This window comes from Mauremys mutica, chromosome 1 (genome assembly GCF_020497125.1).
Source record: "Mauremys mutica isolate MM-2020 ecotype Southern chromosome 1, ASM2049712v1, whole genome shotgun sequence".
NCBI classification, from domain to species: domain Eukaryota; kingdom Metazoa; phylum Chordata; order Testudines; family Geoemydidae; genus Mauremys; species Mauremys mutica.
In genome coordinates this window covers 179113317-179139180 of record NC_059072.1, presented here as the reverse complement: position 1 = coordinate 179139180, position 25864 = coordinate 179113317, and the positions used below count along the sequence as shown (strand labels likewise).

Genomic DNA, 25864 nt, shown 5'->3' with positions numbered 1-25864 from the left:
ATCTGCAGAATTTGCTATGAGTGATACCCTATTCAGTTGTCATAAGTGACTGGAGCATCTTATTCTCCCCCCACATCCCACCCCTCTCCTGCTGCAATTCAACCTGTCTATACAACTTTCATTATGTGAATGCCCCTAAGATGTCTCCTTTTATTTATTCTCTCCAGGTCAAACACTTCCAATATTAGCACTCATTTCTTCAAAAACAGAAATTTTTCCATGCCACTAATTTTTTGCTGTTCCCTTAACACCTCCACTATTTCTCCTCCATCACTTATGAGATAAGCCAACTGGAGCTGCACACAGCATTCCAAGTGGGGGCGGAAACAGCAGGGATTTATATAATGGTGCTTCAGGTATTATTTCCTTTGCTATTCCTTCTGCACCCAAATATTTTGTTCACTTTTTAATGACACTCTGGTGTTTTTCCTAAGTAGCTAAAATTAATTTCTAAATTAACAATGTATATAAACAATTCAGATTAATCCTGCCAACGCTCATTAGATTAAACTGATTGTTAATAAATGCAAGCTATCATCTGCTGCCCATTTCATCTTGTTTTTCTAGATTCCTCTGAAATGCCTTGGTATTCTCTAAATTTGTATTATTATTTGTATTACAATAGTGCCTTTAAGCCCCAGTCACGAATCAGGATGCTGTTGTACCAGGCACTGTACAGACACAGAACAAACTCTAGTTTGTTGAAACATACTCATGTGAAAGATGAATGCAAAAATGTGACACTGTGAGGAAGAAATTGGAAAGCAGGGGAAAGCAGATAAAAGGTCTGCAACAAAGCAGAAGCAAGACTTCAAGCAGTTGCAGCACTGAAAAGGAAGTGCTTGAAAAAAACTCAAGGCCATGGGGACGGCGGGGGGAATTATGTTTTTACAATAAAGGAAGAGTGAAAAGGTGCTAAGCCAGTAGAGACTGAGGGGAAGGAATACCTAGTGGCAAAAAGACAAAGGAAAAATTAAACTGCTATTGGTTGTGCATTAATAGTAAAGCTAGCGCAGCAAGTGATATGTACTTTCAAGGGGTACCCAGGGTTTCAAGGCACATCACTACTACCTGCTCTTAGCATGAGGGAGCCTTGTCTGCGCCTGCCTGGGGTCAGCTCCCAACTCCACTGGTCACAGGCAAAACAAGCACTCTGCTCTAGGCCTGCTGTCACTGTACCAGGTTAGCAATAGACACACTCCAACCCTGGGACCCTCCAGGTGTCTCCCTGGAATGCCCAGTCCTGGTTCCAAAGCAGCAGTACACCCCAGCTTAACAGTTCCCCCTCAGACCACCGCTCCACTTTATACGGGGCACTTGATTTCACTATAAAGTATAAAAGTTTATTTAACAAAGCACAGAGATTAAAATAATAGCAAGTCCTGAAAACAAATGGTTATATATAAAATTAAATCATAACACACATTCCAGAGCCTAGACTTAATGAACTAGATACTCTTATGCCCTGTAGAATAGTGCTCACTCAAAGCCCTTGCAGCTTTTTATAGCCAGGCTTGACTGTGATCCTCCTTTCATGAAAAAAAAAAAAAAGACACTCTGTCAGCATGTCTCCCAGGTGAAGGGCCCAGTGTATTCCTTTGTCCCCCAAGTCAGGGGTTCTCAACCTTTTTCCTTTCTGAACCCCACCTATAAAAACTCTATGGTCCACCTGTGCCACAACTGTTTTTCTGTATATAAAACCAGGGCTAATGTTAAGGGTACCAACCATGGCAATTGCCCATTGCCCCACGCCCCAGGGAGCCCCACGAAGCTAAGGTGCTCGGGCTTCAGAGATTCCCGCTGCAGCTTCGGCTCTCTGCCTTCGGCCCCCGTGAGTCTAATGCCAGTCCTGCTTGGCAGACCCCCCTGAAACCTGCTCATGGTCCCCCAAGGGGGCTTATAGACCCTCAGCTGAGAACCACTGCCCCAAGACTGAGTCCCATCTTATGCCTTCATTCATAACCATGACAAAACATGCTGTTGTGAAGTCTACAGGAGGAGACAAAATCTTTCAACTGACACCTGGCTTAGTATACAAATGGGCCTCCATTGAGAGGCAGACAAACTGTTAGCTACTGCAGCTCCACTAATAAAGCAGTATTAATCCTGTTCCTGGTGTGTGTGTACACAGAGTTACACTTTATAAAACCACACTCACCTGCCTATTTATAAATGCTGTAGCAAGGCACCTCCCCGCCTCCACATTTCTCTCTCTCTGGCAATGGAGGGGGGGGGACACCTAAAGTGAATCAATCCCACTCTGGGGATAAATAATTGATTATTATTTCACTCTGATTTATTTTTCCAGTATTTATAGTTAGGCCCAGTAGTTCTCTTAAGCCAAACAAAACCCAAACTTATAAAAAGAAATGCCTCACCCTGTCCCCTCTCTGGGATGTTACCTCATTGTACCCGCTTCTGGTTGCCAGCCCTTCTCTAAACAGCAGTTAACTTGGATGTTTCTACTGTAGGGAACAAAGCAGCCCTCCATCCAGGAGAAGCCTTTTCTGCCACTAACCCTGCTGCGGTTTGTTTCTCATCCCTCCTCTCTGGGGAGGTCCCTGGCAGGCCTTAATTGGCCTCAGGTGTCCCTCATTAACCTGAGATAACCTCTTTTCAGCTTATAGGGAACACAGCCCTCACCATTCCAGGGCTGATATATCTGTGTTCCACTACATACCTACAGTTGTCAGGTCTGACTTTGTCACAGTGTATGTTAAATCAAGCCAGCTATATTTGTGAGACCCCATCTAAACACCCTCATATTTCACTCTATACTGATGCAAGCAACACTAGGATTTCACAAGCATGAATACTCCTGATAAGTGCAATGAAGTGGATCACTGCATATAGATTCCCTGCTTGGTAACTATCTGGCCATCTAACACATGCATTCTTGGTGTCTGTATTCCACAGAGAAGCCATAGAACACAGCTGCTCTTTCAGCATTATATGAGCTTGTCTCTCTTTTGTTGAAGATTTCTCAAATGAGGTAACTAGTAGCAAAGGGGGGCGGGGGAATCAATGCCGCTATTAAGCAGCTTGTGGCTTCTTCATTTCTTTGGCTGCTGTTATGCTCCTCACTTCATAAAAACATGTAAGGTTTTTGTTTTTGGAAGAGTCCAAGTTTTTGTTTTAACTCTTTTGTGACTACATTTTATCATTCTCATTACTAAACCAACCCGGGAACCACTTTCCTAGCAAGCTCTTGAAACTTAGGAGTTTTGTGACCTTTTCTTTCCCAAAAGCACTGGAACTCCCTCCCTCTTTGCAATCATGAAACATCTGTGGCAATGACTATCACTTAGGTGGAAAACTAGAATTAGGAACATTTTTCATGTATCCTTAACTGTCTCTTAAATGCAGTTCAGCAGATGGAAATAAGGCAAAAGCGCCAGCACAACAGACATAGCCAGCTCTCTCCGGGCCACCAGAAGTCCACAGGCTTCAGACTGGGACCTCTGTGCTAGAGAGTCTTGACACTTAGCCCAAGTGGTGTAGTTAGGTTCCCATGTATCTTACTTATGTCACAGAGCAGCCATTACAGTATTTGATTGACTGTCTTGAGCAGAGGACAAATAATCTTTGCCCCTAATACAGGGATGATGAACTACAACAACAAAAGAAAAGAAAAAAAGATCCTTGACTCCAATCTCTCAAAATGTCCATTTTGCCATTCGAATCTCAAGAGGTTCATTGAAATTCAGTTGTCTGGCAAAGAGCAGATATGCTGAATAGATTCTATCATTCTTACCACATCTAATGTCCTTTTGGAAAAGAAGCTGAAAAATAGACAGCAGGCAAAAAATCCAAATGGTGATGGGAACAGATGTCTTTTACATTTTTAGTCTGCATACATTTTTATTCTTTGAGGACAGATCCCACCAGCCAGCCAACAGCCCACTCTTCCAGGCAGACATCCAGAAGAGATCTAGGGGTGTTGTAGGGAATTATCAAGGATTATCTCCCTCCTCCTCAATTCCCAGGCTACTCTGCATCACTACAACCTCAGGGCTGCAGGCTCCCAGACTCCTGGCATTTCCCCTTGACAGAGGAATGGTCAGTGGATCTATATAGCAGTGGATTCAGGAGCCTCCCCCTGCTGACAACCCTGAAACACACATGCTCAGGCACAACCCCAAAGTCACCTTCTTCCAAAATCTTCCCCACTCCCACCCATACAGCAAAATGAGTCTTGGACTTTTTTAGGGGATTTATCCCCTATGTACACCTCACAAGAGACAAAAAATGACAGCTCATTTACATTTATCCACTCATAATTCAGGAGTTGGGTGTTACACACCTGATTCAATGAATATTCCATTATTTCTAATATGAACAGATCAGTTACAGGTGAGATTGTCACGGACCCTTATAGAGTGCATGGTAGAAGGCGCACACAAAGGGGATGCCCCTCTCCCCCGTGCATGACATGTGCAGTAGAATACAAGGACTGCTCTTTTGATGCAGTCCCGTGCACATAGTACCCTAAGTGGGGGGGGGGCAGCCTTGTTCTCCACACCATGGGCAAGCTAGCTACACTGGGGGAACAGATAGGCTGCAGCATCGTAAAAGAAGGGTTAGTATGTGCAGTCCCTTTGCCTATCAGGCCCCTTAGGTACTGTACACAATCCCTTCTCAAGCGTACCCTGTGTCCTAATCTCACCACTGGCAGAAAGCTGTAGTTTGGCCCTGATTTAAAATTATGCTGCACAGTAAATTAAGTGGTAGAGAATTGTTATAATAGAGCACCATTAGGTACAGTAGTACTATGGGCTTGTCTGCATGAACATTAAGACTGTGGCAAACTAGGAATCTACCTGAACTAGGCTGCCACATTTTAACTGTGCACATGCACCCAGCTAATGTGTGTTAACAAGTTGGTTAGGACACTTTGATCTAGTCCTGTTTCAAGGAAGACTAGGTGAAAGCACTCTAATGCACATCAGTAAGGTGCAAATGGACAGTTGGTCTGTGGCAGGCTCTTGTGGGGTAGATTCACACCCCAGCTTGCCACAGTCTATACTCCTGAGGGAATTCTGCACACAGTATTTTAAAATTCTGTAAACTGCATATATTACTTGTCAAAATAACACAATATAATCACTTCATTTTTAATTATTTGCTGACAAGTATTTTGAAATAAATTACCAAAATAATTGAAAATGTAGAGATGGTGTTATTGTGTTATTTAACAAATAAAATATGCAAAACTTTGCAGAATTTTAATTTTTTAAATTTTGACACAGAATTCCCTCAAGAGTACCAGGATTCTGTGTGTGCCGTAGTCTGGGTGCGGGCACCTTGGTGTGGGTCTGGGTGCAGGGGGGAAATCTGGATGCATAGGAGCTTGGTGCAGAGTTCTGGGTACAGGGGAGTCCAGGTGAAGGTGGTTAGGGCTCAAGGGGGGGTCTGGGTGTGGGGAGTGCCCAATGAAGGGGGTGAGGTTCAGCAGAGTGGGGGGTTTCAGGAGGCTCAGTGGGCAGGTTCTGGGTGCAGGGTGGGGGTCCGGGTGCCGGGAGGGCTGTCACTGCATGGGGAGCTGCCCCTCTGTCCACCCAACCCCTGTGCATCCAGGACCACCCTGCATCCAACCTCACCCCCCCACACACACACTGAGCCTCAGCCCCGGCACCCAGAACCCCACCCTGAGCCTCACTCTCCCCTGCACCCAGACACCACCCCCTGCCAGCCCCCTCCAAATGGTGCAGAGCTTCCTGCAGCCTGGGGAAGTTTCTGGGGGTTGATCTGACCCAGCCCTGGCTTCTCTGTGCAGGGAAGGGGAAGGGGGAACTAACATACCTGGGTGGCTGGGGAATCCCCAGACCCCACCTCTCCTCAGTGATTTACCTCTCCCTCAGCTGCCTGAACAGCTGCATCTGAGCTGCCAGGGAGGGGTGAGTTAGCACTGGTGCAGCTTCTCTTTGCTTCCCCACAGAAATCATTTCCTGCTAAAAGTAAAAAACCAGGGGGTGGGGGGCATTTTCTGTTTTGCCACAGAATTCCCCCAAGGAGTAAGTCTAATTGTTTATGTAGACAATCTATAGGAGCGAATTATCTGCTGAAAACTCCCTGTACACATCCTCTTCTATTTAGGTTTTATACCACACCCATCATCATGGAATCAGAGTGCCTTCCAGCTTACACAGAAAGAAAAATCCAGACAATTTGAATATGATGGCTTTATGGACTTAATTCTGCTATCAGTTCTTAGCATAACTAGTGAATTCAATGGAGGACAGGTGCATGAATCTAGGTATCATAGGTGCTTATATGATATTTGAACACTTCACAATCTTTTTGTTTTATTTATCTTCAAACCTCCCTCTCCCCAAAAAAGTATTATCCCCATTTTACAGATGGGGAACTGAGGCACAGGGAGACTAAGTGACTTGTCCAATGTCACACAGCAAGTCTGTGACAACAAGAAATAGGACCTGTGTCTCAAGTCCCAGGGCAGCACCCTAACCATGGAACTATACTTCCTCTCAATGATGGAGCCCTTAAAATTGTAACACTGGAAAAAGAGTGGAAATCTGAAACAGATGCTTTTCCAAGTGTTCTAAGGCAGTGCTTCTCAAAGCTGGTCCGCCACTTGTTCAGGGAAAGCCCCTTGTGGGCCGGGTCAGTTTGTTTACCTGCCGCATCTCCAGGTTCGGACGATCGTGGCTCCCACTGGCCACAGTTCACCACTCAAGGCCAATGGGGGCTGCAGGAAATGGCACAGGCCGAGGGATGTGCTGTCCACTGCTTCCCGCAGCCCCCATTGGCCAGTGGGAGCAGCGATCGGCCGAACCTGCGGACGCGGCAGGTAAACAAACCGGCCTGCCAGGCGCTTTCCCTGAACAAGCAGTGGACCGGCTTTGAGAACCACTGATCTAAGGGTATGGATGTTTGGTTAAAATAATGTCCAGGGTACACAGAAAAACAAATCACAGGGACCCAGTTAATATTATACAGCAATAAGAGAATCGGAAAGAAAATATTCTGATAAATAAAACCACATACAAAGAAGAGACAGTAATATCATAAATCACTGGAGTACAAGAATTATCCATATTCACATCACCACATGATCAGACCTAACTTCACGATTGAGGTTTACCCAGAGTGCACAAAATCACCTATTGAAAAACTACACTGGGGTAGGATGAGACCAACAAAATGATCTTACGTGAGCAAGAAAACTGATCATCTGGGAGGTGTCAGCAGAAACCTGTCTGCCTTAACAGACCCTTGAGTCAGTTGGTAATAGAACCAAGTTGCCTGTCAAACTGATTCCCAATTTGCAGCTGCTGGTTTTTTGTAGCAGATGCTTCGAGAGAAACTCCTGCTAAAGATATATCTGGTAGATATGCACCAGTGTTGTTTGGAGCATCACAAACAGCCGCTTTGGTTAATTCACTTTTAGGCTTCACAGCTGAGAGGCACAAGACCTATGAGTAAGGCTACGATTCTGTCACGGATTCTGTGATTTTAAGAGATGGCTGCGAGTTCCTGAAAATTCCATTAAAAGCATCGGTTTTGAGAAAAATGAGAGATCGGTTATTTCCTTTAAAATCTGCAGTACACGAGTCGAAAGTACTGTTTGGTGCACCATTGTTGCTTAGCCAGTAAGATTTGTTGTAATTGAGCAGTCAGGTATGAGGAGCATGCGTGAGGTTTAGTTAAAGAGTGAGAAAAAAAATGGCAATTCCAAGAACACTGAGGAGCAAACTGGCAAACACCACTGCTAACCAGAGGAGGAAACGTTTCATAAACAGAGCGGATTGATGTTTTGAACAGCATGTAATGTTCCTGTGTAGTTTACGAGCAAAAAGCAAACTGCAACAAATGTACAGAAAGTGCTTTGCATAAATGTGCCTTGAATAGAGTGTGGGCGAGAAAGCTAAAGTACAAAATAGGCAAGTGATCTGTTTACTGAAAAGACTGAAGAACAGAGAATTGCAGGACAGAAGTTTACCGATTTTCAGAGTCTTTCTGCACCACTAACGTTTCACTACATGTCCTAGACTGACAACCCTGACACATTATACCTACCTCGGATCATCTCTGAAAAACATACCGCAAAAGCTTTTTGAAAGACATGTAAGTGACCTGAAAGACCCGCTGAATCAATGTTTTGGAATTAGTCTCATAGCAGATGAAACTACTGATGCTGAAGGGCACAACATACTGAATATCCTGGCAGTGCCTGGTTTGTCTTTTACAGACATTTCAAGCTGACAAGGGAAGGTAGTTTGGAATTGAAGTCTTTGCTGATGGAGTGTGAATGTTTGGAGGCTGGTAACTTTAAAACAGTGAGTCACGCAGTGGCGGAAACAGTTCGGCAATATGGAATTCCTTTTGATAAAGTCACTGCTTTTGTCACTGATAATGCTGCATAAATGAACAAAACCTGGAAACGAAGTCTCAAAGTGCTTTTTCTGAATGTAGTGCATGTTACGTGCACTGCGCTTCTTCACAACTTAGGGCGATACCTGGAGAAAAACATTTGGAAAAGTAAATGAACTTGTCATTGCCGTAAAATGTGCATTCACTGCCTGCCCTGCCCTCAAAGCACGGTTCCATCAATCGTTGTGGTGGGTGGAGGGCAGGGAAGGAAAGTGCCTGCAATTCCAGCTTCACTGGTAATTACACGGGGGAACAGCTGGTTTGAAGCTGTCCATTTTCATACCAGTCACCTGCAGGATTGGGTGGATTTTTTTTTTATTAAAAAGAGTAGTGGGAGCAAAGCTGTAGTTCATCTATTGAAGATGTAGTCACTTAAGTAAATCAACAGAAATAAAAGCAGATGTTGCGGCGGTAGAAGCATTTGCACCAAGAATAATGGCAACTGTCACTGCTTACAAAAAAATAAACCAGAAATCAGATCGCATAAAGTGGCAAATGAGTTGGCCGATCTTGCCAGTTGGACAAAGTCCTCAGTGGCACAACTGACAACCTGTTAGCTAAGAAAGTCCTTTGCAAAAACAGCAACAAATATTGAAGCCTATATGACTAGATCTGAATGGTTTTGTTAATACTGCCAGTTTTTTGAAAGCCTGCTGAGTGTTTGATTCCAATCAGGCCAAACTTCTTGGCCTTGCATCACTAAATATATTTGAGTTTATTCCAGGGGTGGGCAAATTTTTTGGCCTGAGGGCCATATTGGGGTTCCAAAACTGTATGGAGGGCCGGATAGGGAAGGCTGTACCTCCCCAAACCTTAACCCTATCCGCCCCATCCCACTTCCCGCCCCTGACTGCCCCCCTCAGAATTCCCGACCCATCCAACCCCCACTACTCCTTGTCCCCTGACCACCCCCTCCTGGGACCCCCTACCCTTAACCACCCCCAGGACCCCATCCCTTATCCAACCCCCCCGCTCCCTGACTGCCCCAACCCCTATCCACACCACCACCCCCGACAGCTGCCTGGAACCCCACCCCCTATCCAACCCCCCCTCTAAAGCCCCTTTTAGAATGTGGCTCTGCGAACATGGGTGGCGGACTCAGGAGGAGCAGGAGGAGCTGCGCAGCTGGAGGGAAGTGGCGGTTTCCCCTTTAAAGTGCCCCCTCTCTCCAGCCAGCTGTGCGGCTGCCCGGTGCTCCTCCTGAGTCCTCCACCCACGTTTGCCACGCTCCTACCACCCGCACCGCCCACCTGCTCCCCTGAGGCTGCAGGTGAGCCTCCCTTCCTGCTCTCCCCTGCCCCCGCAGTGCAGCCCCCTCCCGCCCTGGTGTCACGTCATGCTGAGGCTGCGGGGGAGGGGGGTTGAGCCTCCCCAGCCGGGAGCTCAAGGGCTGGGCAGTACGGTCCCACAGGCTGTATGTGGCCCGCGGGCCGTAGTTTGCCTACTTCTGGTCTATTCCCATGTTTGAAGTCAACGCATTGGCAAAAGCCGAGTTTTGTAGCTACAGTAGTACAGTTTTGAAAGGAAGTGCCTTGACTTCATGGAATTTCGGTGCAACTTAAAAGATCACTTTCCAAGTCTGGCCATAATAGCTCTGATGTGTTTATCAGTGCCCGTTAACAGTCTGGACGGCAAGAGATCATTTTCATCTTACAAAAATATCTTACGAGACGACAGACGCTCAATGAAAGATGACAACCTGGCAATGTACAACATGCTGTTTCAGAATTGTGGAAAGCTCTAACTGTAAGTACATGACATTTTTACACTCTAACAATTAATCTTGTCAGTAGTCAAAATTATATTATTAAGGTTTAATTGGCAATTTAAAAGCTTCTGTATTGATTTAGTGAAAACTGCATTATGTGTGTACATTTCCGTGATTTATTGTTTATTGCCCGCATCCTGTCCGGACTTTTATTAAAAATACTCATGGCAAAATTGTAGCCTTACTTATGGGATGTTAATACCCAAAAGTGAGTGATTTCAAAGCATGATTCATTGTTATATGTTCAGTTACACAGCAATAGAGCTGTAGCAACTTGAAGAAATCTTCACCCAAAGCAAAAATCACCTTGTACATATGTATAGCTCTAAGATGAAGTGTAGGAAAGGCTGGGAAACAGTTAAAGGAGAACTTCTGGACAACCACACTTTGACTAAAAGGTACTCAAGCATCGATTTAGACACTGCAAGTCCTGCTTTTATCTGGGGAATCTCTTTAAAGGCATCACTGCTGCAAAATATGGCATATTCAGTAGCTGTAGGGTACTCAGATATTAAAACAGTATTGGAAAGGGTTTTCCATCAGAGAGAAAATGGTTATGGTAAAGCCCAAGTCAGATTATTATTATTTATATTGCAGTGGTGTTTAGAAGCCAGGTTGGGGCTCCACTATGCACAAATTCACAGTAAAGGACAGTCCTTACCCCAAAGAGCTTACAATCTGAAGCATCTGACATCAGATATAAAATAAGGGGACTAAAGACCAGAAGATGGAGATGTGAACTTTTCCAAGTTGGAATGGCATTGAGTGGAGCACTTCAGACAGAGTATTTAAAACATCATGTCCAAGTTTGCCCATGAACAAAAGATCAACAAAGTTGTATGACTTGAAGGAGGTTGAAGAAAAGAAACCTGTTACACCAATGGCTCTAATTTAAGGCTTTCAAAAAATTAGTTACCCGTGGGCTGATGATCATCCCAAAAGCAGATGCCATCACTGCTGCCCACAGGAAACAAAAATAGAGGAGGCGGGGGGAAGAAGAAAAAAGCGAAAAAAGCGAAAAAAACAAGAAAGCTAGAGCATTGCATCATGCTATGTAGGGTGGGAGTTAGGAGAGGCACACGGTCATCACATATTCTTCATATCTGAGCAAAATATCAGATGCTGACTGCATTTTTTGTAGTTGATGGAGCAAATTCACATTAGAAAGGAAGGCCACCACATAATTTAAAGCAAATTAGTGGGCTCCATCTCACTGGTCTTGATTCAGGTAGGAATTAAATGGAAGCTTTGTCTGAACCAAAATTGCAGAATCAGTCCTTAGTGGTATGTCTACACTGCATTTAGACACCCAAAGCTGGCTTGTGCCAGATGACACAGGTTCACAGGACTCAGGCTCATGGGCTTTTTAATTGTGGTGTAGACATTCAGGCTTGGGCTGCAGTCCGAGCTCTGGGACTCTCCCTCTTCACAGGGTCCTAGATCCCAGACTCCAATCTGAGCCCAAACATCTACACCACAATAAAAACAGCCCCTTAACTTGTGTCAGCTGGCTCGGGCCAGGCATAGGTTTTAATCACTGTATAGACATACTGTATGTTTTCCTCCCCTGCCCTTTTAAAAAAAAAAGAGAGAGAGGATGGTGGACACTTTTCCTCTCCATTCTGGTGACACTTTCAGTGAATTGTTAACTTTAGATGAACAAAATACATTTGGCCAATCATTCCACTCTGTCTTTTGGTGATTTTTCTTCATTCCGACTTCTCACGTACTCACCATACCTCTATACTCCCTCCTCCTTCCCAAACAAATGCATCATGGTGGATCTGATCCTGCATTCCTGCACATTACAAATTCCCTCTGTTGTCAGTGGGGGTCCTTGGGGATGCAAAGAAAGCGCTATTTTGGGCCTATGTTTTTTCTTGAAATAACATATGTTTGTCACTCCACTAGCTTCCCCTTGAAACATAAGATTCCATGGATGTGTTATTCTTCCTCAGAAATGGCTCTGGCTCAATTCCTTGTTTCTTCTTACTTTCCTCATTTTTATCTTAGGGTGTCCCTATGTTATGATCCCCTTTTGCTTTAATAAAAAAAAGTATCAACTTTATCTTTAAAAAAACATTTGAATTACTTCTGAAAAACAAAATGTTCAGAATCATTACTAAATTACAATTTTCAAAAAATCCCCAGCATCTTGCAGTGGTATAATCCTAAGGCGCATACACACGCCACAAACCCTTGGAAGGGAGAACTTGCATTGGAAAAATTGTAAGTCACCATAAAGGGTCTCAATGTGCAAAAAAGAAGATGGTACAAGGAGATTTATTAGTCACTGTTGGTCTTATTGGAAAGGGATGCCTATGCACAAGGGATAGGCTCCCCATTAACCAGAGTGTAGCTATCCTCACCATAGCAAATTAACAATGTTTGGGTGATTATTTAAACTAAGAGCAGGAGGAAAGCCAGCAGGGGAGCACTTTAGCCAAAGACCTGATAGGGCTATCAGTAACTAAAAGGTAATTATCTGGCAAAGTAATATGTCAGTCAAAGAAGCTAAATACAAATAGGCACAGCCAAAACTAAAACTAAAAGCTGTATCTGTATACCACAGAAAGCAACTAGAAGACAAAAGTGGGTGGAACTAAGAAACCTGGCATTGAAACAGAACCTCAACATAATAAACATTACTAGAACATGTTGAAATGATAAAAATCAATAGTGTACTCTAGCTCCTGGATTAAAATGATACAGGAAGTCCTATACAGCAGATGTGGCAAAGTAGTACTGTACCCAAGATTTCACTGACTCTAATAAGATCAAATTCCTGAATGTAGAAACCACACAACAGAATCTGCAGATACACAACTTCCAAGTCATACGAATACAAATAAACTAGAATGATTACGTTGCTGACCTTCAGATCAGGAAACAGTATGTGCAGCATGGAAGATGAAAAAGCAACAAAGTGTAATAAAACAGCAATAATGGACTACAAGGCTACTTCCACAGACCATAATAGAATCACAGAAGGCAAGCATGCCCATCAACAATAAAGGAAGCAATAAGGCAAGAAATAATACTATGGCTAAATGGCAAGGTTCAAGAGGATTTTCAAGCCAAGTAGTCATCCATCAGAAGATGGAAATCCAGCCTAAGTGAAGCTAATAGAAAGAAACAAGCTATAACAGTACAACATAACAAATTCAGAAAGAATTTGAAGAGCAAGTAGCCAGAAAAGAACAATATGGAATTTCTTTAAAAGTCTACCAGGGCTCTGCTGGAATACCAAGGAGTGAAGGGAACAACTGAGAAACTAAATAATTTCTTTACATGATTTCAGCACAGAGGATGTTGGGGAGATACCTACTCTTTTCAGGCAATAAAGATGAAGCATTGCCAGAGAAAAAGTTTGTGGAATATTAGTGTTAATCTCATCTATATCAAATAGGATCATTGACAGAAGTGATATTCAGATAATTATAAAAATGTGAACAGTTTAAATTCAGATGCAAGATAGAGAGCAAATTGGATCCAGGTTAACACCTTTACCCAGGACAATTACCCTGTAAAAGCACAATCCACTTGAACAATTTACTGAGGGCTATGGTGGTTCTCCATCACTGGCAATATTTAAATCAAGATTGGATTAAAAATTTTATATATATGCTCTGCTTCAAAAAGAATGATTTTAGTTCTCTGGCCCATGTTGTACAGGAAGTCAGACTAGATGATCACAATAGTAACTTCTTTGACTTTGAAATCTGTGAAAAAAGTCTTTAGATTAATGCAGTCTCGGTCTTTCCCATACCATGACCATGTGTTACAACTGAAAAGTTTCAGGATCCTCCATCCAGCTAAAAATGAAGAAAGGGATGTTGATGGTGATCCTCCAAAACCCATCTGCACTCTCACCTCAGTCATGGCCAGGGCAGGCTCCAGGCACCAGCCAAGCAAGCTCGTGCTTGGGGCGGCAGATTCTAAGGGGGCGGCATTACGCCCAGTCCTAGGGCAGCATGGCCACCCTTTTTTTTTCCCTTTTTTTTTTTTGATTCGCCGCTCTGGCCACCCTGTAGGGGGAGGCGGTGTGGAGGAGGGGAGCGCCCTGCTGAGAGCGGGCTGTGTGCTCTGTCAGCCCCAGCCGGTGCCAGGTCCTCAGCAAGCCCAGCAGCCCACGTCCTTCCTAGGGCTCTGAAAAACACATTTCTGTTTTTCAGTAGAACTTTCCAAACTGTAAAATTGGCACAAGGAAAAAAAGGAATGGAACTATTTATCCAAAGCAATACATACATTCCTGAATGGATATGGGATAAAAGCAAGGGACACATTACAATGGAGGTGTTCAGCTTTTCAAAAGTCTGCAATACTAATCAACACTTTTTTCTGTATTTTGAGACAATAAAACTTATTTTTGGCATTTCAATGAGAGTAGCATCTAGGCTGTAAAGTATGCAAATTTCACACCCAAAGATGGGGGAGCATCAAAAAGCTCCCCAGAATAGACATTTCTACCAATATAGCTCTAGTGAACTGTGACTAGATAACACAAACCTTTGCATACTGTAAATATAGATTTTTCAGTCCAACGTTTTCTTCTTGTGCTATGCACAGGCTAAATCACAGTTCAGTAAGACATGAGATAATGGCAGTACAACACATGTACCATCTTTATTAATCATCTTACTTAGCATTTTGATTAAAGATTCACATGCAAAAGTATTTACTAGCTCATTTTTCCCCATTAATTGGCTATTCCTAGACCTGTGCTGTACAGAGGGTAGGAAAATATTATAGCCGACTCCACTGCAGGGCGTCACTGAATGCTGTGGTACCCCAGACATCAGTAGACAGCTTGCTAGTGTGCACTGTGTACCAGGAGGTTGAAGAGAAGTGCTATAGGTGCTCCAAGTTCTGAGTGCAATAGGCTCTAGCCTTTCGGGAGTTCCCATAAATACACACTTTCACATAGAGGATTATTTTACCAGGGCTGCCAATAAATAAACAGAGCAAATAAAGGGTACACAGTGACTTCCAGTTACTATGGAATTTCAGAATAGTTCTTATTCCAGCTCTCTGAGTCTGAGTCTCTTAGTCCAGTTCAGGTCCCATGAAACTCCTCAAGCCTAGTGCCTAGAGTACTTCCCTCCAGTCCATCCCTCTCCCATTCAAGCCCTGGCCTACAGACTGCACCAGCTAGAGCTCAGCTCCTTTGTCTGTGATTTTGTTGGGCCCATTCTGGTATCACACCTGCAGTTTTCCCATGCCTCCCTTTTGAAAGTGTTTCCCTGTATCCTGCTGCTGTTGCTGGCCCTTCTACCAGAAACAAGGTGGTTCTCTGCCCAACTCTTGACTTTCCACTCACAGCTCAGGCTGTCTGCTGCCTGAAGCTTACTGCTTCATGTCACACACATCCCTTCCTCTCTCCCAAGCCTGATCCCATCTGACTTAAGGAGGTTCCTTTTCCTGTACTGTAGGATAGGTGGCAGAGAGGGTCTCAACCAACTTGTCCTTCCCCTGTTGCTAAATGTGGGGGAGAGGGTTCCTACCATGGAAAAGGTTGAGAACCATTATTCTGGGGATTATGAAGTCCCTATTGACTAAATGTTTAACTGGGTAACAGCCCCCCTTTCCTCATTAGATCCTTTCCCTTCAACTCATTCCAGTTGGGGGAAAGTCCACAGTAATGAAGCAGCCAATTCATTTTTAAAAATGGTAGAAAAGGCCCTGGAAAACTGCAGAGGGAGGAGAGCTGTGACACTCCTCTTCCCTCAGAAACTGCAGAAGTCTCTCCACTGACTGTGGGGATGTTGTGTGCAACATTTCTGGGCAGGCAGAAGTTTGGACAGAAATCTGTCCTGAAGTCAAAGCTGACACTTGGTACCCCACTCAGGCACAAGATGCAGGCATAGAGTGGTCTTGTCAGCACTGGCACAGCTTCCCAAGAGAGCCATCCTACAGAGATGGTGGGGAGAGGGCAGCCATGCCGTCCTCAAGCACAGCTTGTGATCCTGCATGGTATCACCCTTTACTGTCACAACAGGCCCTTAGGAATTGCAGAGCTTGCAAGCCCAACCCCTATCCTCCTCTGTAATCTCCCAGAGAAACAGGTAAAAACTAGATGGAATAAATTCAAAGGTGGTTTTTTCCTCCTCTCACAGATTTTTGTCCCAGGAGAGCAGCATGGAGGTTTGTGCTCCCCTCCGTTACTTCTACAAATTTTACTTTGGTTTGTCCATCATGCCCTGTATGCTGCTTATTTATCTCTGGAGAGTCACATATTCCCCTTAAACACTGGCCTGATTTTGTGTCTTCCCAGCCCCTCCCCCCATTTTATTTTGTTAACAGCCCAAGATAAGAGTGGATGGATAACAGGCAGAAGTCTCTAAATAAATAAATAAATAAATACAAACACCACACACAAACACTTAAGAATATGGTCATTTTGGAGATAAATAGATCTGAATGATGTTCTACCACCCACAGCCATTATGAGGAAAGAATTACATTAATTTTAAACTACATTTCTTGCCCGGCTGGTTTAAATTTTTATAAAAATACAGTATGCTACAAAATGTTTGTGCTCCAAATAAGCACTTTCCATTTCTACAATGAGCTGGTCTTTTTACATAATGACAGACTGTCACAGATCAAATTGCTTTCAAAACTCAAAATAAAGGAAATAATGATAGGCTGCTGTCAACCACAGCTTCCTTTTTTACATAACCACACCTTTGACCAACCATAGTGCAAGTGTGTTTATCTACAGGTCTGACGCACAAAGGGGTGTTCATGCACTCAGACTGGTACTTTTGTAAAACTGCACAGATTAAAGAAAAAAATCCTACCTTTTAGGGAAATCACACACACACTTTGAATAGCAGAAGGTTGGTTATAGTTACAATGGAACTAAATAAAGTCAGTTTGCAAAATTGTGCAGCATTCAATAACTGGCAGAAGTGAAGGCTTACCAGCCTTTGCAAAGAGCCAGCACAAGGGCTAGGCACACTTAAGCTGTCAAATCAGATCTTAACTGTGATTTAAGTAATGTATAGCTAGCTAGCCCCATTGAACCCTTTCTCAGTAGGACCAATTCCAGCTACAAGAATGGAATATTTAAGGCAAAAACTGCCAGCTTGTGACAGTACAGTAATACACTGAATTTGTGGTCTAACTGGAATGGATCAAGATTCATCTCTTTCACATAAAAGGAAAAATAAGAACTCCAGGACCAGCAAGAAAACAGAAGGAACTTACATTTGCTTTGTGTGTGGTTGTCTTCACCACACAAAGTACAAGTCAAAGTTGTAAATGTAATTCCCATTCTTGGGAGCATTCCAAATAATTTGGCTCCGACTCAATGCCATGAATTCATTTTTATTACATGGATAGAGAGAACACTAAACAGAGATGCCTTTGGCAACATTCACGTCTTGGATTTAGCCACTGTGTGTATAATATCAAGAAACTATCTGTAAAAAGGGGGAAATAATCCTGTTTTCAAAGTTTATTAACTCAATATTGGATATAAGAAAAAATCATTTGAAGAGATCCAATTCTAATCATGCATCAGAATTAATTTTTGGACTAAATCTGTATCAGCTATTTACTTTGATCCAGGTCAGGAATCCTAATGGCAAAGATATTTTCTGTCAAAGTCTCATTGCGAATGCTTCACTGAAACAGGTAATTTCAGCCCAAAAAAATATTCCCTTAAGATGATGATGATATTTTCCTCTATTTCCACTACAGCTGGGTGATTACTGCATAAAGTAGTAGGTGTGAACATTTGAATAAAAGCTGGAAAATTCACTTGGTAACTCCCCTCCCCTACTTTTCACAAATATGCACCTGAGGGGAATTTGTTCACAGGAATGTCCAAGGAAAGAAGCGTGACTAGCAATCCTGCTGTGAACAGGGTTTCAGATCAAATATCTCCAATGCAATCGTGTGTGCAGTTTGAGGGTTTGGGAGTCATCAAGTCAGGGAGCAAAAATACCGTATTTCTTCAATAACCAATCACACAGCTAGCTATGCCAAAAGCAATAGTTAAAGCAGAGAGAACATGATCAGATTCATCTGTCAGAACTCATCTCTCTGTTTATTGCACCTGTATTGGTGGGAAGTCTGCCAGCACGCTGGGCCCTCCATTTTGTAGTGTAGTTTCAGTTCATGATGGCTGCTGTTAGAGAGGCTCACTGTGCTCTTTCATGGAGACTTTACATTTGCTCCTTGGTTTTGTTGTTTTCTTTAATATTGCAATGAATCTGCTGAGCAGTGAATCACTGATTTTCTCTCCTTTCTCAAGGAGATACTCAGCTGGTCATAGGTCAGCCAGGAAGGAATTCACTTTGGGGGAATCCAGCAGCAGCCCGAGAGTTGGAACAAAGAGGCTGGGAGAGAGGCAGAGACAGCAGGGAAACAGGCTGTTGCATGTTGTCGGCAGCAGCTGGATATAAGGGAGGTGGCCTGTAAGCAAGTGGTATGAAGTAATAAGCATGGCTGGATGACAGAAGAACAATCCTGAGGGCCCCAATGAGACTGAAGATGATGGCATTGAATCCTGGTGGAACCTACATCGTCTTCCTCTCATATATCCTCTCAACACCTGCCTCTGCTGGGAGCTTAGCATTGATTAGCCTGGTGGCCATTTTCAGCTACAACAACTGTGGCAGCTAGCATAAATTCTGACACCATTCATTTATGCAAACACACCCATCTATTAGTATTACCTCTCCCATACTCCACCACCATTTGCAGTGTCTTTATCCACCTATTGAGTCTTGTCATAAGTAGAACAAGTTGAAATGTTTTATGCACTAAGTTTTCCCCTGAAAGATACAATTTCATCAAAAAACAAATGTAGGCCAGTGGGGCCATCCCTCCGCGTCTGCATCTAAGGGCCGAGGTGGGGGCATGCCTCCCCGCAAGTTGGTCTGCAACAGCCTTCTCTAAGCACAACAAGAGTGGAGGAATTAGCAATTCACGTGGGGCCCCGTCCTTCAAGCGGGGCAGGACGTATATAGTCTGGGCTCTTGCTGGCACCCAGGGGGAGCTGCAGCTGTCTATTCACCCAGCTCTTAGGCAGGGTGGGGTAGTTAACAGTCAGGGCTCTGGCCTGCAATCAGGCAGAGGTGTAGCCTCCCATATACAATAGAAAAATCTGTGTGGTTGATAGAACTGGCTCAGCTAGAATGAGTCACAATGGCTCACTTTGCTTTCCTTAGCCCCATTCAGAATTGAATGTTGAATAGAACACCTAGTAAACCAGATATTATTTTAGTAATGATAACGTAGAGTGTAGGTACCATGACTTGTCTGTGGTATTGCAAGTACTGGCATTTTTTATATCATCCCCAGAGAAGTTGCCCCTGAAAATTATACCTCTAGAAATAAACCTGATTCTCCTCTCTTGCACAGCAACACAACATATACTGAGTTTGCAGATACACGATTTGTACATTCACTAGAAGGTAGAAGATATTATCCCTAATAAATAATTATTGTGACATTTTAGACAATATAATCCATGAATCAAAATATGGCAGTAAGAAACCCTTAATTCATATTCTATCCAATATTTCCATGAATGCAAGAGATCAATTTTGGACTATTAGGCTCTTCAGAATTACATCCAGACACTTCCCTGAGCCAGTCTTGACAACTCAGTGGGAGGGCTATTCTTAATGAGCATCAGCCAGTCAGATAAAATATTCAAGAGGGCTTGTTGAGTAATTGGATGGAAAAACTCTAGAGAGAATTCAAGTGATTGTGATTTAGTAAGTGAAACTATTCCCTTAAAGTCATTAATGAACGAGTGCCACAGCATGGCATAGGGCAGAGGCAGAGGGGAATGGTGTTCAATTTTGACCAGAGGCAGGCTAGAGCCTGTAATGGCCATGGCCTCCCCTTCCTGCTCCAACTGTACAGAACACAATTTAAAAAACACATGGGGGGAGATCGTCTTGAAGTTTCTCTCAATGAATCTCATGATGCAGCCCTCCCTTCCATAACAGCCCTGTTTTACATGCAGCAATTTGCTTCCATGGGAAAGTAATATTAGAAAATTATTCATTGTATTCATTGATTTAAATGCAATTCAACAGCTGGCAATGAGGAGCTAGTGCCATGTGGCTAGCCAGATCTCCACAGACTAACAGCAAGGACTCCATGGACCACCAGTTTGTGAACCAAAATCTCGACTGGGACCTTTCCATCATAAAAACCCATTCACATCCCAATCTATTTGCTTCTAAAGTCTAATGTACTGATTTAAAGCAAATGGTCTAGGTAAAAAAATAAATAAATTATGGCAGGAATCTTTAAGTGCTTTTATAAAATGTTTCCATGAGCAGATATACATAATGACACTCCTACTGAGATCATTCTTCAGTTATTCATTTTTTAAACCTTGCAGTGTGTATTTTTTGGACAAAAGTGGGAGGCCTTTATATGTTGGGCCTAGGTTATGTGAATCTGCATTTTTATGGTGGCTGCACACTACCGTTCTGCCTCCCAGTGGGCTGGAGCCACAGGGGATGTCTACCCCACAAAGAAAAACCCCATTGTGCGAGTCTCAGAGCTGAGTCAGTTGACTCAGGCTTTCAGGGCTAAAAATAGCTGTGTAGACTTTCCTGCTCAGACTGAACCTGAGCACCAAGGTCCTCTCCCATCACCAGGCCTCAGAGCCTAGGCTCCACCCCAGGTGGGAGCATCTACACTATTTTTAGTCCTCCAGCCTGAATCCCACAAACCAGTCAATTGATCCAAGCTCTGGGACTCAGTAATGTGGGCTTTTCTTTGCAGGGTAGATATATCCTCAGAGACCAGAGGGAACAACCACTAGGGATTTTGAAAGTGTGGAACTATCTATCTGTTTTAGGGTTTGCCTTCTAGAATAATATTTTGTTTCTTTCTTTTGTCCCTTTCTCTATATTTGCAGTGCCCTAAAGTTTCCCAATAGGAGTTCTTGCAGAATACAGATAAGCATTCACTAGTGCATTGACTCCTTACAGTAAATTACAATATGTTGCCTATTCTATATACATCCCCATTAGGGCTGGAGCCACTGAAAGCACAACTAACTGATTATATGAGATCCTATAGCCTATGAATAGACAATATTACAGTCAAGGTCAGTACCATCATGACAAAATGATCCTGACTCTTTTCTACATATCAGCTAGGGCCACATAATGGAATAAGAATTACACAGGTTTCATTTCTGTAGTTTAAAAGTCACCATTTATGTTGCATTTAAATTAAAAAAAAAAACCTCTCGTTTTAAAATACCCCTTATTCATTCTCTCTTATTCCCCGCCGATCATTCTTGTCTCCTTTCTTTGAAGTTACACCTGATCCTTCATTATGTACGGACATTGAAGTTACACCTACCTTTTTTCATTTTCAGTCCATAAATACAGCAAACTTAGAGTTATCTACATTTTTAAAGCTTCAGCCACTGAAAACATTAAGATACTTATTAGATGACTCAGTCTTAGTACTTCAGACAGGACTGGTGTATTTAATCTGCTTGCTTGAATCTTAAAATAGCACTGCTCCCTTGATCAGTATCTATTAGATCACAGAGCTACTTCTTTCATGTACCATAGACATCAGAAGAATAAGCAAAAAACATTTTGTTCTGATTTTTTTTGTCCTATACAGTTAAATCCCCCTCCTTTAAAACATAATAAAGCTTCAGAAGTCCTAAGCAGCATGACAATGAGGTGTGCTTTTTCAGTTACGTATTCCCTACAAAATGTGTAATTATTTTCACAAAGTCTTGTGTTTAAAAAAATGAATTTTAAACTGGGGGAGAGGGGAATGGTTACATTTTTCCTGGTCAAGGAAAATGGCTCTATCGCATGTGAAATTCTGAACTCACATGGTTAAAAATGGGATATTAAATAGCAGTTCGCAAATAAAAGATGTTGTCTGAGTCATTGCAGAGAGCAAAGAAACTGTCTTTCAGTCAGATAAAGGTATACCCAGTATTGAGGATGGGGGAAGATCCCAAAATTAGTTAATCTTAGAGCCTCTTACCTCACGTAGTCTCTTACCTCACTTTGATTTAAGCTTCCCAATGGAAGGAGATAAGGGTTTAAAAAGGAAAATACCTGGTGTTGCTCTACCTTTTCTTCATGGCATCCAGATCTCTAGAGCCTAGGGACCATACTCTGGCCCCAGCAGATCAAAGGTACCTCTGCATTGTCACTGGTGAGAATTCCCCTTGTGTGAAGGAATCCCCCCAGGCATAGGAACAGCAATACCCTTGGTATAGGGAAGAAGGGGCTCAGGGGACACAGTATTTGAGCTTAACCCAACTGGAGGACAGATCTTTGGGCTCTAAGCTCCACTGATGTCAAAGCCAGTATTAGGTCAGCCAAGGACTGGGGAGCTTCCCCATGCTCTGTCACATCCGGAGACTGAGCAGAGCAAGAGATCTAGGCCACAGAGTGCTAGAGAAGATCTCAAAGATAATGGACAGTAAGTTTTAATAACTCACTCTACCTTGTCCTTCACAGAAGGATTTCTTCCATATTATAAAAGCCTGCAACTACTTTTCCCCAACATAATTTCTGTCTAATCTACTTTTAGATTTATGTTTCCTCGATTTTAATTTTTTTATACATAGTAATCAATACCAAACCTGATTTCGATTTCACACAAGTGAGAATCAGTAGTAGCTCCATGTAAATCAGTGGAGTTATACTGGGAAACTAGCATAAAATCTGACTCAAGCCCTAATATTAATAATCTTCTCTACACAGCATTACCATACAGGCAAACCTGTCCAATCCTCATTAGCTGGGACAGACAGGAATCTGACTATCAGACCCAGTGCCTAAGCAAAGCTCATGTTTTACAGTGGCAAGAAGCCAGAGAATTTTCTCCACTATGGTGTAATCCAAGAAGTCTTACAGTTTTCCAGACATTTCACAAGGGTGAGGATGGAATAAGTTGTGGTGACTAGAGGAGAACTAACACTCAGGCCTGGTCTACACTAGGGGGGGGGTTCGATCTAAGGTACGCAACTTCAGCTACGCGAATAGCTGAAGTTCGAATTACTTACCCGTCCTCATGGCGCGGGATTGACGTCCGTGGCTCCCCCATCGACTCCGCCACCGCCATTCGCAGTGGTGGAGTTCCAGAGTCGACGGGAGCGCGTTCGGAGTTCGATATATCGCGTCTAGATGAGACGCGATATATCGAACTCTGAGAAATCGATTGCTACCCGCCGATATGGCGGGTAGTGAAGACGTACCCTCAGAGTTCAAGTAATATGAACTTGAACACCTGTTAAGTGCTATTGTAGCCAATGAAGATACAATAAGGCTAAAAAGCAACTCTTTCAAATAATAGCCAAATTATTGGTGTTTTGAAATAAAGAGCTTGTTGTCAAAGGTATTTCTTCCAGCAATGAAAATCTTGATCTTATAACAAAGGAGAGACGATGTGGGATTTTAAATATCTTAGTACTGTATTGCAATAAATCAAGCTTTTTTCAACATTCATTGAGGTGTAGTACTTCATAGGCTTAGAACTTTGTAACATGATATAATTGAGTGCTGGCAGTTGAAAAGTTAGTACTCATTTCATAGAACCTTTTAATTTTTTTCTTCTTTCAGCCCTTTGTGAACAGTAATTCCGCAGTGTGACAAAGACAGTTACAATATTTAAAGACACAGACAACCCTTATCAAGGTTATGTACTTTCATAGTAACTCTGCTTCAGATTTTGATGGTGGAATGTAACTCAAATTTCAAAAATATGTGATAGAAAATTCAAAAGAATCACAGTAGCATTACAGCACTGACTCCAGTGCTGCAAAAATGCAAATTAAAATGCACAAACTTCAGTATGCATGTGATTCCATCAGTGTGACTTGGATGTATGCTGGCATTAAGTTAACCTGTATGAAAAACACAAAACATTTTATTAGATGAAGGGGAATGATATTTAGGCTTCTTTTGTCACGCTAATGGCTGTGAAAGAAACAAAATGAAGCTATTAATCTCTTAGTGGAAAGTTCAGAATTTTATTAGACATCTTAGAAGCATCATTACCTTCAAAATCTGTTATATTAACCTTTCAGAATCCTTTTGATTTTTGTTGTTTAAAAATGTATTCTCAAAACAGTACTTCAAAGCGCTATATGGCTTCATTTCAGAAAACAGAAGTACAGTATCTATCACCAATGATAGAGGCAAAAAAAGCAAGAAACATGGTTACAGCCATGTCTTCCTCCAATGGCAGTTATAATTCAAGGTAATGAGTGGGTAAGCCAACTAATATAGTATTAGATTAGGTAATATAAAAGACAAAATAAGATGAGACAGTAGAATATGTATATGTGACCTTACAGTGTGAAAATGGTTAGTCACATTACACACCGCTGCTTGAAAAAAAATGCACCAAAATTTTCATTTTCTAAGTTGTTCTGTATTATAATAAACCAAAAGTCTGCAACAGATGCTGTTTATCCTCATCATATGACAAAGAATAAGATTTTCAGTTTACTCAAAGTTTCTTTAAGAAAAATAGAGTAATTTGGTATTTATAGAGTGGATGTCTGACGTTAGTTAGTGACAATTAGGAGAAAATTTTCAGTGGCGGGCACCACCTGCCATGAATCAGGGATGCAAATCTTAGCACTTTATAGGGCTGGATGGAAAATTGAGTTTTCAATTAAACGACGTTTTTCAGAGAAAGTATCTGCTTTCCACAGAAAATTTCAACTGTTTGCTAAAACCAGACAGCTGGAAACCGAAACGTTTTTGGCCAAACCCAGAAATATATAAATTTTGAAGTGCCTCATGGGAGTTGTAGTTCAGATACCTCACATGTCCCTATTCTCTCTTTAGTCCAGGCTTCCCAGGCTGACTTCCATTTCCTAGGGTGTGCCACAATGACTCTTCAAGGGAGGAGCACGTGGTGTATTATGGGATATGGAGTACAGCCAGAGAGCATGCTCTACAAGACAAATAGGGGCATGAGGCACACATGCTACACATCCCATGAAGCACTACAGAGGCACTTCCTAATTGAAGTATTTTATCTTGGGTTTTGGCTGAAATATTTCATTTTTTTTTGTTCTTCGCTGAAAAAGCTGAAATGCCCTCCCCCACCCCTTCCTTCTTCCATTTTTCTTGAAACTTTCTGACCAGCTTTTGGAACAGTGTTTATATCTTTTGCTACCTGACAGCAGGCACAACTCAAGTAATTAGAGGTGTAACTAAGGTACATGCTCCCATTAATTGTGGGTGCAAATTGCACTAGCAATCAGGGACATAGAACCTCAGGACATCTAAGAAATTAGCACAAACAGTGCAGGCAGATACTATAATAAATTCCTGATACAGCTGCATTTAATACAATTCAGCCATAACAACTCCTTTTCTAGTTCTAATAATCTGCGGTGGCAGCTTCACCCATCATGCTGAATTATGTCATTTGTGAACTGGATCAGTAATTAAGCCTCTCTTCTTGCTCTATGAATTTACATTCTCCACAAGGCTTGTTGAAATTTTGCCTTCCTCAGTGAGCTATTTTCTAGTGCATCAGCTTCCTGCAAAGTAGTCCCTTGCAGCAAAAGATTACTTTTGAATTTTGGACAGGGTGGATCATTCATTTTACAGCTTTAATCTATTTAGCCTGGTAAATCCCCAACCTGTTTAATAATCTTGTGAGTTGATGCATAGAAATTGGAATTCCTTCTTGCTCACTTAAAATATTCTTGTCCCA

General features: G+C 42.5%; 1 protein-coding gene and 1 long non-coding RNA gene across 7 annotated transcripts in view; one reads left to right on the top strand and one right to left on the bottom strand.

The window, feature by feature from the left end:
- Positions 1 to 23964, top strand: part of LOC123345619 — a 49631-nt gene extending 25667 nt beyond the window's left edge. Inside the window, exons 3-4 of one of the 2 annotated variants that reach the window (XR_006572875.1) lie at positions 10005 to 10140; positions 23749 to 23964. This is a non-coding gene — a long non-coding RNA (uncharacterized LOC123345619). Of the gene's footprint in view, positions 1 to 10004; positions 10141 to 18425; positions 18576 to 23748 lie in introns of those variants that run through there. The other variant, XR_006572979.1, reaches the window with a different exon arrangement.
- Positions 1 to 25864, bottom strand: part of POU1F1 (POU class 1 homeobox 1) — a 301956-nt gene that overhangs the window by 271935 nt on the left and 4157 nt on the right. Inside the window, exons 1-2 of one of the 5 annotated variants that reach the window (XR_006572780.1) lie at positions 2379 to 2509; positions 2162 to 2260 (exon numbers count right to left, since the gene is read on the bottom strand). The exons of 1 other annotated variant lie outside the window; for it this stretch is intronic. The gene's annotated coding sequence lies outside the window, so the exon portion shown is untranslated. Of the gene's footprint in view, positions 1 to 2161; positions 2261 to 2378; positions 2510 to 5802; positions 5905 to 25864 lie in introns of those variants that run through there. 3 more of the 5 variants (XM_044979851.1, XM_044978267.1, XM_044979014.1) reach the window with 3 other exon arrangements.